This window comes from Macrotis lagotis, chromosome 1 (assembly GCF_037893015.1).
Source record: "Macrotis lagotis isolate mMagLag1 chromosome 1, bilby.v1.9.chrom.fasta, whole genome shotgun sequence".
Lineage (NCBI taxonomy): Eukaryota > Metazoa > Chordata > Mammalia > Peramelemorphia > Peramelidae > Macrotis > Macrotis lagotis.
In genome coordinates, this window is record NC_133658.1 from 171,635,314 (window position 1) to 171,655,782 (window position 20,469).

At 38.1% G+C, this 20,469-nt stretch overlaps 1 protein-coding gene across 1 annotated transcript in view; it reads right to left on the reverse strand.

The window, feature by feature from the left end:
* BANF2 (BANF family member 2) overlaps positions 1 to 19,755 on the reverse strand; it is a 39,151-nt gene extending 19,396 nt beyond the window's left edge. Inside the window, exon 1 of the mRNA XM_074209386.1 lies at positions 19,650 to 19,755. The gene's annotated coding sequence lies outside the window, so the exon portion shown is untranslated. The remainder of the gene's footprint in view (positions 1 to 19,649) is intronic.
* Between the last annotated feature and the right edge of the window lie 714 nt (positions 19,756 to 20,469).

Here is a 20,469-nt window from a genome sequence, read left to right on the forward strand (position 1 = left end):
GAATCCAACCTTCTAATTTAATGGAAAGAATAAGAAGCAGTGGGTGAAAAAAGTAAAGAGATTAGTTCCAATTTTAAAAAGAAAAACTTCCTAATAATTAAAGGTACCTAAAATGGAATGAACTGGTAAGTTCTCCAGCACTGAAGGGCTTCAAGCAGAAGCTGAATGGTATAGAGATGGCCTGGGGATGTCCATTCTTATATGGGTTGGATAGTTGATCTTTTAAGTCCCTCCTTTCTCTAAGATTCTATGATATCAGCTTCTACTTCAAGCATTAATCCCCTTTAAGGAAGGGGAAAGCATATTATATATACATTAAAGAGTATACTCAACTGGGATAGAAGAGTTTTGGTTTTTATAACTCTGCTCTGCCTCTTAATAGCTACACAACAATGGTCAAGGCACTCCTGGTCATGTAACTTCTGCTTATGCGCCTCTGGTGATGAGAAACTCCTCCCTTCCCTAAAGCAGTCCATTTATTTTTAGAGAGCTCTTAATTGTTTAGGACATTTTTCTTTATGTTGTACAGAAATCTGTCTTCTTGTAACTTTTACCTCAGGTCTGCCCTGAGATTAAGTAGAAAACAGTACAATCTCTTTTCTGCATGAAAATCTTTCATCTATTTGAAGAGAGTTAACAGGTCCCCTTCCCCCCAAACCATTCTCTGAGATAACAATGATGACCATGTATATCTCTGTAATGCTTTAGGATTTACCAAAGGAGTAGCTTATTCCCGTTTTTTGAGAGAACAGTTTCAGAGGGAGGAAGTAACTTGTCCAAGGTTGTGTAGCTAGTAAGGGCCAGAGGCAAGTTATGAAACTAAATCCCTTCCATGTTTTCAAACTGGCTACTCTGATAACAGGCCCACTCCTTAGTTCCTTCAACCAGTTCTGGATGAAGTTTTTAATCCTCTCACCATCATATTTGTCTTCATTTAGGTCATTTCAAGTGCATTAAATTCCTTTCTAAAATGTGGCACCCAGAACTCAACACAATGATCCCAATGTTATTTGACCAGTGAAATGAGATTATCACTACTCTTGTTCTACACACTTTATTTCTATCACCGGAGCTTAATGTTTTGCTTTTCTCAGTGCACTATAGACTGATGCATATTAATTCTTCAATTTGCTAAAATCTCAAGAAGAAGAAACTAAGATCTCCTCTCCCCAACTCTAGCCTCAATTTTTGAATTCTTCTATACTTATGTGATAAAATGACAAGAGCCTTGTTGTCCTTCAAATAGAATTCTCCAAAACCTGACCCACCTAGGTATTTCATATGCCTGGGGCTCTCTCCCTTATCTTTTTTTTGCTTTCCCTGAATGCCTTTCAAGTCTCAGCTAATGTCCTACCTTCAGCAAGAAGCCTTTCTAGTCCTCCCTAACTTTACCATCTTCCTTTTGAGACAACCTTCAACTTTTCTTGTGTATTTTATTTATACATAGTTGTTTGCAGGTTCCCCCCACCCCACCCCATTAGACTGGGAAGCTCCTTGAGAGCAAGGACTTTGATTAAAAAAAAAATTTTGTTCAGAATCAGGAACATTTCAAGTACTAAATAAAATTCTGGTTGACTGACTTACCTGAATTCAAGTAAAAGACTCATTCAGTCTTACTAAACTTAGGTACAAGCAAGCTACAATAAGTTACAACAAAGGAAAAGCAGAGGAGAATATTATCAAAGAAATATGGTCAAGAAAATGGGTTTGCCATGTGATGAAAGCAAGAGGTAACCAAAGGACAGCCTGTGTCCTCCATGGGCACCCTAAATGTCAAGATAGAAGCTGGGACTTAAGAGTAGAGAAGGGAAGAAGCATTAGTAAAGCAGCAGTGTCTCTTTGGATGCATTCTGTCCAACATTTTTATAGATGCATTGGAAGATAACATAGATGTCAGAAGATGAAGATTTATCAGATGTGTCTATGGTGCATGCCAAAAAATGTTGATAAATTGGATGACAAGATGATTTAAGAAGATATTGACAGTGTGGAAGACTCTGAAGCCAGGCACTCTGCCAAATAAATGTTTTACAATTATTATGTCATGTGATCCTAGGAGGTAGGTGCTATCCTTATTTTCATTTTACAGGTGAAGAAATTAAGGGAAAGATTAAGTGACTTGTCCGGTATCACACAGCTAGTAAGTATCTGAGGCCAGATTTGATACCTGGCCTTCCTGATTCCAGACACAGTTCTATTTCTGATGTACTACCTGATGCTGCCTCAAGTGGTACATAGGATGATACTTGATTATGAGCTACATTATTGGAAGAAATATCTATAGGTATAAGTTTATCTGAATAAACTAACTAGATTCTGCTCATCCTTCTACTCTATCAATATCTTCTTAAATCATGATCTTGTCATCCAATATATAAACTCTTAGCATACACCACAGACACATCTGATAAATATCCATTTTCTGGCATCTGTGTTGTCTTCCAATGCATTGATAAAAATATTGAACAGAACACATCCAAAGACAGACACTTGTAGGCATTCAACCAGAAATATTCCTCCAGATTGACTGAGCATATTAATCAACATTATTTAAGTAATCAAACAAGTGTATTTGTAAAGTGCTTAGCACACTAGGAGGAGCATAGATATGCTTTTTCAATTTCAATTCAATTTAATAAACATTTATTAAGTGCTTAATACTTAATATGCTAAGTGTTGGGCAACATGAAAGAAAAAGACAGCCTCAAGGAGCTTACAATCTAATGGAGGAAGACAACAAAAGGAAATTCCAAAGGAGGAAGGGACCCAAGGATTTGAAGTTACCTGGAATCAAATTCCTATAGATCTACAGAGATAGATCTACAGAGAGTGACCTGGAAGGTTCTGAGCCCTCTATAGAAGAAGAGTTTGGAAGAAGTTTACTGCTTCATCCTCCTGCCCTCCAATCAGAGGGAAGAAACAACTGAGGGAGATGAGGAGGTGTTGTCAAATCTGAGTCCATCAGCATGGTGATGAGATTTCAGGTGATAAGTTTATTGGAGGGGAAGAAATGAAATTTTGTAGAATTAAAACCAAGCCACTGAAGGGCAATTAGGTAGTGCAATGGATAGAGCACTGGCCTTGGTGTCAGGAGGAAGGAAGTTTGAATTTGACCTCAGACATGACTCTTGCTAGCTACATGACTTTGGGCAAATCACTTAACACCCTGATTGGCCTAGGCCCATCTCCAATCATCCTGATTCATATCTGACCACTGGAGCCAGATGGCTCTGGAGGAGAAAGTGAGGCTGGTGACTTAGCACAGCAACTCCTCAAGAAAATCCAATTCATGTGCTTTGTCATGGCATCATTTCCCTGATGTTGTGGTCTTCAAAACTGGAGGACAAAAAACATTGAAGCCACTAAAGGAAAATGAATGCTTAATTATTTGTTCCATCCCTACCTCTTCCCTTTCCAAATTGATTTTGATATGTTAATCAACTTTGAATCCAGTTACAAGTATAGATTTTTAAAATTAGAGGTGATGCTAGTGATCACTAGGTTCAAAATATTTTGCCCACCAAGATAGCATGATAGAGAAAAAATCTGAGTCCATTTCTTCATCTGTAAAATGAAGGGTCTATATGGTTCCCTTCAAGCCCTAATCCTGATCCTTTAAAGTTACATTATTTGTCTGAGCTCATCCAGTCCTATTTCTTCATTTTGTCTGGAAAGATATTCTGAAAATTTTGAAGGGGAAAAAAATCACCTTACTGCAAATTCATCTATACCTATGGCATATTTCCTCCTTCCATTCGTTCAGTAACCCTGCCGAGAGAGAGAGAGAGAGAGAGAGAGAGAGAGAGAGAGAGAGAGAGAGAGAGGTATTTTTGATTGCCTCCTGAGGCATTGACTGATTAAGCTTTGGAGTGATTGAATTTCATAGGTGCCTTCCCAGGTAGTTTGATCAGGTAGATAATTTTTCATAAGCCCAGGGATAATGTCCAAATTTTGTCTGTTTGATAGGTCTTTTCTTTAGTTTCCCCAGGAGAAACATCTTCAAGAACAGGTAATAAGACTGAGTGGACCAGAGCACAAAGATTTTAGCAGATCTGACTCACAGAATTCTTACCTTCCACACAGGCTAGAGAGATAATTACTGTTTGAAATGGGCTGGGTTCAAGATTAACTAGGCTGTGTCTAAAGTGGAATCAACAGGAATTAGTATCATACACATTTTTTTTTTAGGTTTTTGCAAGGCAAATGGGCTTAAGTGGCTTGCCCAAGGCCACACAGCTAGGCAATTATTAAGTGTCTGAGGCTGAATTTGAACTCAGGTCCTCCTGACTCCAGGACCGGTGCTCTATCCACTGTGCCACTTAGCTGCCCCAGGATCATACATTTTTAAAAAATATGATATCTTTTATTTTCAAATGCTCTCTCTCTTTCCATGAACTGAGTCTTTTTAATGTAAAAGAGAAAAATAGTTAAGTAAAAACATTCTTTGACCTGGTGATTACTCAGACCTTAATCACATTCTGCCTTAGCAAGACCTGTTTTTTGTTTTGAGAGAGAAGTTATGATTCATTATCTGTTCTCTAGGAACATTATCATTTAGTGAGTTTCATTTACATTATTTTAGTCATTGTGAAAATGGTACTTGTTTTCCTGGTTCCAGTTATTTTGCTTTGCATCAATTCATTTAAATCCTCCCATATTTATTTGAATTCTTCATATCTTACTGCATAATAATATTCCATTGCAGTCATACTACCTTCCCCAATTGTTTGAATAGACCACTTCACTTCTAGTTCTCTACTGCCACAAAAATTACTGGAATGAATCTTGACATATATTGTGTCAAGATGGCAAGATGAAGAGAGAGGGATGGAACACATCTTGCTGGTAGATTTGTAGTGTCTTCTTCATGAGAGGAAGGAGGAAAAAAATGATAGATGGGACAAAAGAATTTATGCAACCTCAGTAAGGGGAAGATCTTTCCAAAGGAAGAATAATCAAGTTTTTCTATATGGGAATGAGGGCATCTGCCCAGCAAGAGAAAACATCAATTTAATTGAAATAAATTGGGGCCTATTTGCTGCAATTTTAAAATCCTTGAAGTGAGAAATTTGATGTGATGTTCAGATTAAAAGAGAAATTGAACTCATTTGGAAATGTCTCAAGGTCGGGGGGAGGAAGGGACATTTATGGCAATTCCCCAAAGTTGTCCTAGGTTAAAAATTTCATTCATTCTCTGCCAGAGTGGATCAGTGGATACAGGAAGCATTGTACTTTGGTTAAAAAGACTTAGTGAGGTGTGAACAGTTCAAATAAAAGTATTAGGTCTGCCTGAAATTTGGACTGAAGAATATGGCTGGCCAATGTGGAAATCTGTGATCACAGATTACAACTTTTTAGGAACAGAGAAAAAATGCTGGTCTGTGAAACAAAGCAAAGACATGTAGTCAATATGGTTCAAGAAACCACAAGAATGAGGGAATGCTTAGTCAAGAACAGTGTGTTCTGGCTTGGAGAATATAAGGAAGGGCTTTCTGAAAGAGGAATTGTGTGTAACCTGGTCAGGAAGCACAAACTGTTCAAGATCACACCTGGGTTAAGGGGTTATAAACACAACTGTTTCAGTTTTGAGGGACCAGAATAACATGCAAAGAAAAATGAAATGACTAAAGCTTGGAATGCTCAAATGAATACTGAGAAATTAACAGGAGTGGTCAGAGAAGGGAAAAGGTAATAAAATGATTAGAGGGAGAGGGTAGAGAGAAAGACAACAAAAATAGAATTTATATTTTACATCCTATGGAATCTAAGCAACTTGAGCCATTTTGTTTTTTAAGTCTTTCCATTCCAAATGCCTGTGTCTGGCACATGCGGTAGGCATTTGATAAAATTCTTGATTATTTGATGGTAGTAGAAAAATTGAGAAAAGCAGAAGATAATTGGAGAAATTATCTCCTTTTCAAGGAAGGAAATATGCATTTATTTAACACCTACTCTTACCCAGGTACTTTGCTAAGACCCTTATTCTCAATTGATCCTCACAATCCTGGGAGGTAGTGCTGAGGAAACAGACAACAGAAGTTAAGTGACTTGTCCAGGACCATACAGCTATATACTATGACACTAAGGTCAGATTTGAATTCAGGTCTTCCTTGACTATCTCCACCTCTCCATCCATTGTGTCAGAATTTGAATGGAACTTCCTATTGAGGTCCTCCTAGCTGAGAGCCATAAAAGAGGGGGGGGAAAAAGAGGATATACATAACCTAGAAAAATCAATCTAGGAGATAAGTAATAAAGCAGGGAACTGAGGATAACTGCCAGTACAGTTGCCTAATATACAGTATTCAGTTAATAAATGTTGCCCTATACCACTTATTTTTTCTGATGATATCCCTTTACATAAAAGCATCATGTAATAGAAACAATAATGAATCTGGAGACAGAGGACTTGGGTTGGAGTCCAATTTTTACACTATCTTTGAACTTTAGCTAACATCTTACAGTTTTTTACAAATATCATCACATTTGATATTTACAATGCTAGGTCCTATTATCTTTTTTTCAGATGAAGAGGTGAGGTTGAGAGATTGAATGACTTGCCCAAGATGACACATGAGTGACCGAGTATTATACTGCAAACTTGGGTCTTTCCCCACTCTAAGCCTACCACTGTATCTAAAGGCAGCTAGTTAGTACAGAATATAGAGCAGTGGACTCAGAATCAGGAAGAACTAGATTTAAATCCTGCCTCAGACACTTAGCTGTTTAAGAGGCAAGTCATTTGGCTTCTATTTGCCTCATTTCCCTCAACTTTAAAACAGGGTTCTCCTTAAGAGTCAAGATTCAAGTTCAGATTTCCTGACTCCAAATCTTAAGACTCTTTCCATGATTCTGCACTGTCTCTTAAGTAATAATTATGAAAATGTACATAACCTTTAAGATTTGCAAATCTATTCAAAAATGGCATAATATAAGTGAAATGTGGGACAGCTAGGTAGCAGTTGGACTTCTGGGCCCAGAGTCAGGGAAAAACGAGTTCAAATTTGGTCAGATATTTATTAGCTCTGATTCTGGAGAGCAAGTCACTTAACACTATTTGCCTCAGTTTCCTCTTTTGCAAAATGAATTGGAGAAGGAAATGGCAAACCACTCCGGTATCTTTTGGCAAGAAAAGCTCAAATGAGTTGACAATCAGACATGAATGAAAGGATTGAACAACCACAAGTGAAAGAAACATAGAATCATATCACAAAAGGTTAGGAGCAGGGTCTGGTGAGATCTAAGATTTCAGACCCAAAATATTAACTTTCCCAGTCTTCTCACTTTTCTGAAGGGGAAACTGATGCCCAGAGAGCCCAAGGGAAGGCACTTCACTTGGTCATTTACCTAAGGTCTCACCAATGCAAGAAACCAGAATATGAATGTTTCTGACCCCAAAAAGACCTCCCTCTTTCTACCATACCACAGTGTTGCCTCCCAAGGGAATGAGAAGCTGAGTTTGTGGTTTTTATCAGGAACTGCAAAGGAAACTGAATATGGGATTTGGTTTCTTTTGGTGATGGGTGAGCAAAGAATTGTGAAGATACAACAGACAAAAAATAAGACCAATAAACTCCAGTTCAATAAATTCCAGTGGCTCCCTATTGCCTCCAGGATCAAGTCCAAAATTCCTCTTTGGCTTTCAAAATCCTCTATAACCTATTTTGATCCTACCTTTCCAATCTCCATGAGAATGTATTTTGAAAGAAACCTTCCTAGAATCATAGATCTGGAGAGCTAGAAGGTGCTTAGAGCACATCTAAACCAACCTTATTTTACAGAGAAGGAAACTGAGGCTTAGGGCAATTAGGTGACCTACTCAGTTACACCAGGACTGTGCCTAGAGTTTCTGATTCTAGGTCTCATTAGCTCTTTACTTTTTCCACGGAATTATACCAAGCTATACCAAGATGCCTAACTGGAGATTCTTCTATCACCCTTAGGGAACTTGGTGGGAAGGAGAGGAAGGTGTCTCGAAGAAGATGCTCTGAACCAAAGCCAAAGACTAACATGGACATGGATTTCATCAAGACAAAGCAAGCTTCTCTCCCTGGCATTCCCTTAGAAACTGCTATTTTAAAATTTTCTGCTGCTCAGTGTACTTTCTGATTTCAGGCATTATCCACTTCAGGTCTAGTCAGGAGAAGATATTTGGGAAAATGTGAGCCTCTCTCTGAGCACCGACATTGTTTGATCATAAACCCATTCCCTACACTGCTCTAGGCTTCTGAGATGAAATGTGTTTGAAGGTCCTTCTGCCTCTTACATTCTGTTCTATGTCGGAGTAGTAACCTCCGTGTTAGGGTGACCAAACATTCTTTTCTGCAGGAAAGATTACCTTGCCTTTGAGGAGTTCTGTATTACAAAAGAAATCCTGCTTTAGAGTTGATGAACCCAATTCCTTTTCCAGCATGAGCCAGAGAGGAGTGGCTATAAGAAGGTGTACCTTCACATGGAGGAGAAAGAGTGGGTTTTTTCAGGTCCCTAAGTGAGTTCTTTTTGCTTCTGGCCAATTAGGGAAGAAAATAAGAAGAGTAGAGTCTTTCAGGTGAAGGAAATATTTTAAAGGAATATTTGAATTTTAAATGAGGGTCAAGTGGCAGCACAGGTGATTCGGAAGACCTCTGGAGATCTATGTTTTCAAGTGCTATCTTTGACAGCAGCTGGCTGGGTGACCCTAAGCATGTCTTAACTTTTCAGTTTCCCAGGCTCCCAGACTAATACTGCAACAGGAAATTACCTATAAGCAAAGAAATTACAGATCCAGTCCCATTCCCAAAGAGACTGAAGGATGGGCAATGAAAACTCAAATGATAAAATTCTGGGTATAGGGCACCTGGGTGATGAGATATAAGGGGGCAGAGGGAGGCCTTCCTAATGCCCTTCAAGTCAAAATACTTGAGTCACTGCCCATGTACTGTTTTGTTTCTGTTTTTGTTTAATAGAGGTATTAGTCAGTCATGGAGGTGAGGGTTCTAACAATGTCTTGTGGGAGCTTTCTCTATTCTCCTTAAACAACAGATAAAACAGCACAAAGTTAGAGAATGGTGGAAAGGGGTAAAAATGAGGTCATGGATAATCTACAAACTGTTCATTAATCCATGAATAGCTGAGAAGTAATTGTTTTGGGGTGGCTAGGTGGTGCAGTGGATGGAGCACTGGCCCTGGAGTCAGGAGTACCTGGGTTCAAATCCAGCCTCAGACACTTAATAATTACCTAGTTGCGTGGCCTTGGGCAAGTTAACCCCATTACCTTGCAAAATAATTGTTTTAAAAGTGAATCTAAGTTCTACCAGTAAAGACCAGAAGCAAAGAAGAAAGGTCAATTTTTCCTTTATATTCCAGGTAACAATGAGGAGGTCACAAAGATTCTGAGAACAGACCCTAATGACTTAGGAAAACCCTATATTTAAAAGAAGTTGTTTTCATCTAACTTCCTCCTTTGGTTGCTATCAGCTGCTGGTGTGGGAAAGTCATATCTTGTGGTCTTCTCACTAGAGCTAGAAGAGCTTTGAGAAGGCCTGCAAGGCATGTCAGAGACCTGCTGACTTTCCCCCAGTCCTTCTCTGTTTTAGGTTTGGCTCATCAATCAGTCAAAAAACATTTATTGAGAAACGACAATGTGGGGCAGCTAGGTGGTGCAGTGGATAGAGTACTGGCCCTAGAATCAGTAGGACCTGAGTTCAAATTTGGACTCAAACACTTAATTGTCTAGCCAGGCAAGCTGTCTACCTTGGGCAAGTCACTTAAATCCATTCCCTTGAAAAAACAAACCCCCCCCAAAAAAAGAATTGACTATGTATGCAAGGCTCTTGGCTAATTATATTTTGAATCCCTGGGGACACCACACACACACACACACACACACACACACACACACACACACACATACACATGTCTCTTGTTCTCAAGGATCATGCATCTACTTGAGGGCAGGGAGAGAGGAAGAGACAATATGTAAATAGGTTGATTCAAGATATATAGATATTAAATGAAGGGAAAAGAGAGGCTTTGGTGCTAGTAGAAAACCCAAAATTATTCTGGAAAGAGACTCTTAAGGGATGCTTAGAAACCAGTAATTGGTAATCCTGGAACTAGAATAAGGTCTAGATTTTTTTTTTTCTGAAAGGAGGTTGTACCTCTGTCCCCAATTCAGTTTATTTTTGTAACAAAATCTTTTCTCCTAGGAAGAGCTTCAGCATCTCTGAAAAAAATTGTGGCACAGTAAATTGAATTAATATAGTCATTACTCTCCAGCAGCTTACATTCTGAAGCAGGACCTGTGTAAAGACCAATCCAAGCTCAATTGGGACTTATATCTTCCTTTCCTAGGCCTCAGCTTCTCCCCTTTAAAAATGCATAAGGCTAGGATTCTAAGGGTCCCTTTTCAGCAATCTGAATCCAAGAATTTGTTGTATACTTTCCTCATGAAATAATTCAGAATTCTTAGGCAGTAACTGAGGAGGTGGCTAAAGTAGAGTTCAGTGTATAAAGTGCTAGGTCTAGAATCAAAAGATCTGAGTTCAAATTTGCCCTCACTCACTCATTGTGTGACCCTGGGCAAGACAATTGTTTTTTGCCTTAATCCACTGAAGCAGGAAATGACAAACCACTCTGGTATCTGCCAAGAAAATCCCATCAACAATATTGGAGTGCTGTGGTTCACAGGGTCATGAAGAATTGGACACAACTGAACAACTAAGGGTAAAGGATGAGGAGAGCTAGAATTTTATGAAATATGTGTCCATTTTCAAAAAAGAGTAAAAACAAAAACTGCACTCATCTAAATTCTTAGAATAAAGGTATCACATGTTTTGTATTTATTTTTACATTTTTTCAGTATTTTTCCCAGCTACTTGAGGTGAGTATTCTGTGCAAATGCCACTAATTAAGTAATCTTTCTGTTGAAATTCTCCATCTGCAGGAAAAAAAAAGTCCTAAAATACACTCATCGATTGCCTTATTTTTTTCCCCATTGTCTTTCTCATTTTCTATAGCTTTTCTCTGTGCTGTAGGCTATTTTTAGGAATTAATTTCAAGAATGGCCATTTTAATGGGGGGGGGGTGTATGTCTGTTGATTGCACCATTTTGAGATGCAGACTGAGGGTGCAGACTGCACTCACAATCAGAGAAACTGAGTTCAAATTCCCTCTATGCTACTGCTTATAAACCCTGTGACTAAGACTAAGTCACCTGGCCTGCCTCTACTGCCATCTGTGTAAATGAAGCCTTTGGACTAATCTAGTCTGGCATTTTACAGTTGTTTTACCATGGTCCAGTTTCTCTGATTCTAAGGGGATTAAAAATTAAGGACCAGTAGCTCCTCCCGGTAAAAATATCAAGACCTCTTGCTCAATGTCCAGAGTGACCTTAAAAGGCTAATGTATCATACAGACTTCCATTACTCTTACATATTCTTGAATTTACAGCTAAACATATTTGTGGGAAATTGTTTTCCTGTCCTTTCTAAGACAAAGGAGGGAAGGAAAAACCTGGTAAAAATATTTACATTATACATTTAATTTGGTCAAATATAGATGAAACTGTCAAAAAAATCAAGAGGGAAGGAATACAATTGGGAAAGACCTAGGGAAGCAGTGGCAGATTTGCTACTGGCCTCTATTTTAAAAATCAGAATTTTAGAGCTGGGAAAGATCTTGGGTTTGGGTTTGGGTTTGTTTTTTGTCTGTTTGTTTAGTTGTATCTGACTAACTCCATTTGGAGTTTTCTTGTCAAAAAATACTGGAGTGGTTTGCCATTTCCTTCTCCAACTTGTTTTATAGATAAGGAAATGGAGGCAAAGTGTCTCACCGCGGGTGGACACACAGCTAGTAAAGTCTCTGAGACTGCATTTGAACTCATATCTTTCAGACTTCAGGCCTGTAGCTCTCTCTTTTGTGCCACTTAGCTGTTACATGAAACTTTACAAATGGCATATTTCAATCAGTTAATGAATAAACATTATCTACTATGTTCTAGGTCCTAAAGATACAAAAGATACCAAAGATACAAAAAGATGCAAAAAACAGTGCCCTGCTCTCAAGGAGCTTACAATCTAATGGGGGAGACAACAGATACATACCGAGCAAACTGTATAGGATTATTAGGAAATAATTGACAGAAGAGAGTGCTGGAATTTAGAGAGGATGGGGAATCCTTCCTGTAGAAGGTGGATCTTAAAGGAAGCCAGGGAGGTTAGTAGTTGGAGTAGAGGGAAGAAGCAATCCAAGCATGGAGATCATCCAGAGAAAATGCCCAGAGCCAGTAGATGGAATTATCTAGTTTGTGAAACAGTCAGGAGGGCAATGTCATTAAAGAGTATCAGTTGGATGAATGAAGGTCAGTGAAGACTTGAAAGATGGGAGCTTTGAATGCCAAAGCATTTGTATCTGATTCTGGATACAATAATGGATTCCGGAGCTTACTAAGTATGGGAATGATATGATTGAACTTGTGTTAGGAAAATCATATTAGCAACTGATTGAAGGATGGATTAGAATGGGAAAAGACCTGATCCAGGCAACCAGCAGACTATTACCATAATCTAGGTAGGAGGAGATTGAGGGCATTACAATATCAGGAGAGAGAAGGGGGTATATACAAGAGATGATGCAAAACTGAAATCTATAGACTTTGGCAACAAACTGGATATGGGAATGAGATGTAGTGAGGAATCCAGAAAAACTAGATTGTGAGTCTCAGGGATGGGAGGACCCTCCACAGTCATAGGGAAGTTGGGGGGGGGGGGGAGAGAAGGGGAAAGGGTTTAGGGGAGGGGAAAAAGTAAATTTTGTTTTGAATATCATGAGTTTAAGATTTCTATGGGACAATCCACTATGATATATCTGAAAGGCAGTTGAAGATCTGAGACTAGAAATCAGCAGAGATATTATGGCAAGATAAGTAGATTTGAAAATTATCAGCATAAAAATGGTAATTAAATCCAGGTGAACTGATGAGATCACTAAGTGAAGTAACAGAGGAAGAATAGAAAAGGAATCTGAGATAGAACCCAGAGGGACATTTAGAGTTAAAGTCTGATTTGGAGGAGGATCCAACTAAGAAGAAAAACCAAGAGAGTGGTGTTGTGAAAACTGTTCTGAAGATGAGGAAATGAAAGCCCAGAGAAATCCAAGAGAAACAGCATCTTAACATCATAATAGAATGAGAATTAGAACCCCATTATCTTACTCTCTGAGGTATTACAAAGTATAATCTCAGCTATAGTTTCTCAGCTCTGTTTCTAACTACACTGACTGGACAGATGGTTTTGACTTTATGAATCTCAGTTTCCTCATATGTTAAATGGAAGGGAGCTGGAATAAATAGATCTCCAATAGCTCTCACTCAGGTAAGCAGTCTGTCTAATTCCTGAAAGTAGGGGTGTTTAATGATGGCTAAGTGACAATGCAAAACAAAGTTTTTGAAAGACAGTTTGGTCTAAGGATGAACTGTGGTTGAGCCTTATTACTGACTTACTGTTTGATGCTGGGGCAAGTCAATTAATCACTAACTCTAAGGCAACTCTAAGACTATAAATTATAGAATATTTGCATATCTGCATTTAGTAGATTAACTGTATCTAATTTATGGTGAGTTCTCTATACTAATAAAACCAGAAGTTCAGCTCCAGGCCCCCTCAAAAAAAAATGAATTCAAAGATGTGAGAAATGAAACTTTGTAATGTTGGCTAAGAAAATTAAAATAAGAGCCAAAACAATACAACAATTGTAAAAAGAATATAAAAACTGGAAAGGACATAGAGAGGATTAATTCAAACTCATTTTTTTAGATAATGAAAGTATAGCCCTCTAAAATATACATATCTTAATACTATAAGTAACTGACCTTGCCCAAGGTAACACAGACAATTAGACTGGGATTTAGGGCTCTTGATTCCTAATTCTTTCTGCTTTCTAATGTGCCAAACTTCCTTAGCTAACAGCTCAAACAGCTAAACATCTAAACCATTTATTGTAGACCATTAGGCATCAGATAGTCTGAACCAAGCTTCCAAGAGAGCAAGCTTCCCTTTACTAAAGGCTTAGTCTAGGACTCTAGGCATAAGTAGATAAAATTTCTCCTTCATATAGCTACCCAATTCTCCTTCCTTAATGTTTCCTTATACTCCCAACTTCATTTGTAGCAGGCATCTAGTGTTTTCTTATAACATATTGCTCCTATCAGGAAGAATGTCTGTCATTCATTCAGATCTCAGGCTAGTTAGAAACCTGATGTATTACTCCTCTCATGAGTATTTGCATCTTGAAAGAGGAAGGGGAAAGGGCAATATTGAATACAGAAGAATGAATTATGAGCTTGCAGACAAGTATGGGGGAAGGCGGTAGAGATATGTATGAGAAGGACAGTTTCTCCCCAGTCATGTGTCACAGATGTGTGATATATTTGATCTTGTCCATACCACTTAAGAGATTGCTGACTCATTGCTTGGGTTTTAATGGTTCAGCATGAATGTAAATAAGCATTGCTTCTGGTCAAAAACTTTTTTCTTTTTTTTCTTTTTTTTCTATTTTTCAAGTGGCTTGCCCAAAGCCACACAGCTAGGTAATTATTAAATGTCTGAGGCCAGATTTGAACTCAGGTACTCCTGACTCCAAGGCTGTTGCTCTATCCACTGCGCCACCTAGCCGCCCCTCTGGTCAAAAACTATTGAGGATTATTCTTTGAAAGCAAACTTTTTGCCTCGGTTCTTACATAGCCTTTAACTACTGAATGGGTGTTGCCTCAAACTGGGACCTAGGAAAGACCTGAACTGAAAAAGTTCAGGATTTCCCACTGCATCCAGGGCCAATGCAATCATCTTGACCTGTCTTGCTACTGGACTCTGATGACTTTAGACTCTGCCTCACTTAAATCCAATTAACCTGCAAGTTAAGGTTTCACCCTATATGTCATCAGTCCTCTTTGAGAAGAGAAGACAATAGGAGTTGTCATTTAGATTATTGATTTTAAACTCTTTTGTAATATGGAATTAACCTGTGTCACAATAAATTTGAAAACCACCCATTCTTCATGATCTAGCTAAATTGGGGTGGGGTCAAGATGGCAGCATGGAGGCAGGAATTCCCAGACCACTCCAAATGCCTTAAAATTATGACTCTAACCAAATTCTAGAGTGGTGAAACCCACAGAAAGACTGAGTGAAACTGGCCCAAGACAACTAGGAAGATCCAAGGGATGTGTCTGTTCCACCAGGGTTAGAAAGGATCTCAGTGCAACATCTGCCTGAAGTGAATTAGCTCCAGTCTTTCAGGAATTGCCCTGGGGCTCCTGAGAGCCTAGGGGTACTTGGGTCCATGGCAGCTGAAGTGGGTGGGGGGGGGAGTTCAGATCTCTCAGCCCAGGGATCACTAAGGACAACCTGGAAGATCAGTGGGGAAAACTGTCATACCAGGGTGAGTAAGAAGCCCAAGCCAGCGCAGGCCTCAGTCTAGCCTCTTCCCAGGAATCTGCAGAACCATCCAGCAGTGGCTTCCAGAGAGCTCAGTCCATAGATGTTAAGGGGGTCTGGGGAGATTGTCGAGGTCTCTCCACTATCCCTGGAACAGGACTCTGATGTTTTACCCATACTGAAATCTAAGGCCCAATCTGGGCCCCAGTGCTGCCAGAGCAGAGCAGGGACCCTTCTCACAACTCCAGGGCAGAGGGGGGAGCTTATGGTCATCCACAGAACAGAGCACAGGCCAGAAGAGCAGTCAGAGTCTCTCATAAGACCTTGAAGGAATTAAGGTGGGAGAAGCTTGGGAAAGTGTGTTAAAATCAGATCATAGGCTGGAGAAATGAGCAGACAATGGAAGAAAACTTGCATAGACAAACTAAAAAACTTAGCTTTATTACTCTTTAAAAAATATGTAAGGACACTAAATGATACAATATGTCTTTATTTTTTAAAATTAAATGTATTTATTCTCACATTACTACAATAGTCTTTTGTAAAACTAAACAGTCCCCCCTTCTCTGCATAGATATACTGTATAGACAATTAGTTTAGCCCCATGGAGAATCAAAATATATACTCAGAAGATGACAAAGTCAAAGTTTCTGTATCCAAAGCCTCCAAGAAAAATGAAAATCAAGAAAAAAATTACATGTTAAAAACCAGTTGAGGTCAAATGGAAAAAGCAACCCAAAAGGCAAATGAGAGAATATCTTAAAAAAACAGGATTGTCCAGATGGAAAAGGAGATAAGAAAGCTCTCTGAAGAAAACAACTCCTTCTAATGTAGAATGGAGCTAAAGGAAGCCAATGACTTTGTGAGGAATCAGTCAATCAAACAAAACCAAAAGTATAAAAAACTAGAAGAAAATGTGAAATATCTCATTGGGAAAAAACTGACCTGGAGACCTGGAAAAGAGATCCAAGAGAGAATTTTAAAATTATTGGGCTAAATGAAAGTTATGACTAGGAAAAAGAGTCTAAGTTTCATTTTTAAAGAAATTATCCAGGAAAAATGCCCTGAAATCCTAGAAGCAAAGGGTAAAATAGAAATTGAGTGAATCCACTGATATCCTCCTGAAAGATCCCAAAATGAAAACTCCCAAGAATATTATAGCCAAATTCCAGAACTCCCAAATCAAAGAGAAAATATTACAAGCATCCAGAAAGAACAATTCAAATATCATGGAGCTACTGGCAGGATTACACAGGATTTAGCAGTGTCTATATTAAGGACTTGTAGGGCTTGGAATATGATATTCTAGCAGGCAAAAGAGCCTGAATTATAACCAAGAATCAACTACCCAGCAAACTGAACATCCTCTCTTTCAGGGGAAAAGATGGACATTACACGAAAACGGGGAATTCAAACTTTCCTGTTGAAATTACCAGAGCTGAGCACAAAGCTTGATCTCCAAGTACATGACTCAGGTGAAGCAAAGAGAGGACAGGAAAGGCTGATTATGAGGGATTTAATGGTATTAAACTGCTTGTATTCCTGCAAAGAAGATGATACTGATAACTCATATGAACCTTCTCATTTATTACAGCAGTTAGAAGGAGCATATATAGACAAAGCACAGGAAAGAGCTGAATATGAAGACATAATATAATATAATATAAAGATGGAGTCAATGGCAAGGAAGGGATGTCCTGGGAGAAAGGAAAAGGAGATGTAGAATGGACTAAGATATTTCATATAAAAAGAGTCAAGAAAAAACTTTTGCAGTGGAGAAAGTGGGGAAGGTGAAGGGGAATGAATGACCTTTCATTCTCGTCAGAAATGACTCAGAGAGGAAATAACATACAAATTCAATAGGGTAAAGACATCTATCTTACCCTAGAGGAAAAAAAGGAGAGGAAAGAGATAGGAGAACAGAGACAGGATGGGCGGGGCAGTGGGGGGAGTAGGTGAAAAAAGAGGGAAGATTATGGGAGAGTGAAGTTAGTTACAACATGCTTTTGAGTAGGGAAAGGGTGAAAGAAGAGAGAGAATAGAATAAATGGGAGTGGGGAGGAATAGGATGGAGGGAAATACAGTGAGTAATAGCAACTGCGGGGAAAAAATAGTGAAGCAACTTTTCTGATGAACTTATGATAAAGGATGTGATCTCAGAGACAGAGTTGATAATATCTGACTACAGACTGAAGTAATCTTTTTTCTCACTATTTTTCTTGAAGTTTATCTTTGGGGGGAGAAGGGGGGACTATGTTTACCAATGTGATTTGAGAATAAATACATTAATTTTAAAAAATAAAAGCATATCATATCATTTAGTGTCCTTACATATTTTTTTAAAGAGTAATGAAGCTAAGTTTCTTAATTTGAAACCCTAGGAACTTATGGTAGTGTCCATATGTTCTTTAACATTTTCAAACTGAACAGAGTTTGACATTAAGAATAGTGTGGGGGCAGCTAGGTGGTGCAGTGGATAGAGCACGGACCCTGGAGTCAGGGGTACCTGAATTCAAATCCGGTCTCAGACACTTAATAATTACCTAGCTGTGTGCCTTGGGCAAGCCACTTAACCCTTGCAAAAACTTTAAAAAAAAAATGTGTAGTAGGTAATGGGAAATTTCAGCAATAATAATAATAACAATTTCTAATTATATAATATTTTATAATTTACAAAGTGCATATATCACAAACAACCCTTTGATTTGAGTAGTATGATATATTACCTTTGCAGATAAAGAAATGAAACTCAGAGAGGTTAAATTACTTAACCAGTTTAGAAATAGCACTTGGACCCCAAATCTTTTTGCTCAAAGGGTATCTTTTTTGCATACACCTTATATCTATTTATGTATATGACTGCACATTAAAATGTTAGCTCACTGAGGGCAGGGACTGTTTTTGTCTTCGCATTTCCAGCACATTGTAAGGGTTTTAAAAAGGCTTATTGTTTGCTCTAGAATGTAAAATATTCATGAAGAAATTGTTAATATACTTTAAAAAATAAACAATATATTCAGTGGGACAAAAAAATTAGTTAAACTGACACTTTTGGTTCCTCTCTCCTTGAGAGAGAGAGGTGTGCCATTTATTTGTTTTAGCAAAACAATGGGATTAAGTGACTTGCCCGAGATCACACAGCTAGGTAATTATTAAGTGTCTGAGGCCGGATTTGAACTCAAGTTCTCCTGACTCCAGGGCTAGTGCTCTATCCATTGCACCACCTAGCCACCCCAGGTGTACCATTTATTAAGATGTCAAAAAAAATTTAATTACTCTGGACTAAGTATTCATAAGCCATTTATATAGCACTTTGGAACTGAGACAAGTTCCTTATTCCCTTGGAACTAACCCCCAGAGAGTTTCTTTGCCCTGGAAGTGTGACCCAGACCTGCATATAGACAATAGTTACCCAAAGGTGTTGCTAGTGGGATTTGGGGTAAACAATTAAAGATAAGAGATTGAGGTTACTGAAAATCGAAGGAATTCACATGCTATTTTAAAACTGTTCAGGAATTATTGTAAAATATTGCAAAGTATACAGGTTAAAATTCCTAGAAAGGCAGTAAGCACTTTGAGAACAGGCTAAGTGAAGTTTGTGTGTATGTGAATAAAAACAATAAACCTCCATGAAATTCTTTTTCATCTTCTCCCAAGCAATCTTACCCTCCACTGAAATCTCATATCACTATCTCTTCACATATTATGTTGTATTAAAATGATTTGTGCTTGTCTTATTTTCTTTCATTAGATTACAAGCAAACTGAGGGTAAGGATGCCATCTCAGGTAATCTTTTCATTCTTCTGGTGCCTTGTAGATAAACATTAGTTTTTGAATTGTTGAATTATATATGACTTGCTCTCAGAAAGTAGTTCCTGGTATCTTTGAGATTTCCCTTTTTCCTTTAAAGTTTTAAAACTATGATGGAGGTGCTTTTTATATGGGGGAGGGTAAAAGATGTCTGGAAGTTTAGAACTATACTTGCAATTTAGATATAATAATAATACTTACATAAGTGAATGCCATGTTAGAAACTCATAATATCTTCAGATTTATTGAATCCCCTTTTCCTCCCCAATCTTGGAGGCTGAATGTATACCAACCCACTTTGGATCCTGGTTACAGGATCAAATCCCATATTAGATCTGAGATCAGAAGCCCAAATGAAAGAACCAAACAGCTGGTTGACAGCCTCCCACCAGGAGAGAGCATAGAAATGATCAATGGATACTCACCGAGGTGGATGGGTTTTTCACAGGAAGACTCTGGTGGCTTAGTTATGTTAACTAACTTACTGGACTACTACTACGAAAGACTAAAACATATTTGCCAGAAACAGCAAAGATTTCTCCTTAAATACTCAAAAACTGACATTGTGATGTCATTATCCTGGGTGTGGTCCTTGATGTGTATGTGTGTGTGAAGCAGTTACTAGTTAATGGTAACCATAGAGTATATAATGATATATCATATTCAGGGGTTCTAATAGGAGCACTATATATCCTGGCTTCATGTCAGTTCAACTGGATCAAGATCAGGTTGTGATCTGCTTGGATGTAAAGTTCTTTGAAATTATGTTAATGCTAACTACTATCATTTTTTTCCCCTTATAAGGATTTTTTTCCCTCTCCTCTTATCCACCTCTTAGCCTTAATTTTTAAGTCCAACAGATTCATATTTTATAGAGATTTTTATAAATATTCCTTATTTAACCTTTATGTATATTTATTAAATATCACAATTATAATTACATATTCAGTTTATCAACTCCCAGTTATTCACTTTGATGATTACCTAATTATATCTAAATTAAAATTCAAGGATAACTTTCTCATTTGCCATTTTTTCCATAGGTGTATCACTGAAGCTCAGGCTCATAAAAGAGGTCTTTCCTCAATGTCTAACACATACTATCTCCTTAATTATTGATTGATTGATTGATTGGCTAATTCTTGAGACTCCTAACAGTATATTCTCATAAAAGTCTATTTATTCCAATACATCATAGCACAGAAGAGACCTGGATTCTCAAAGGTTATGTCCACAGACTATAAA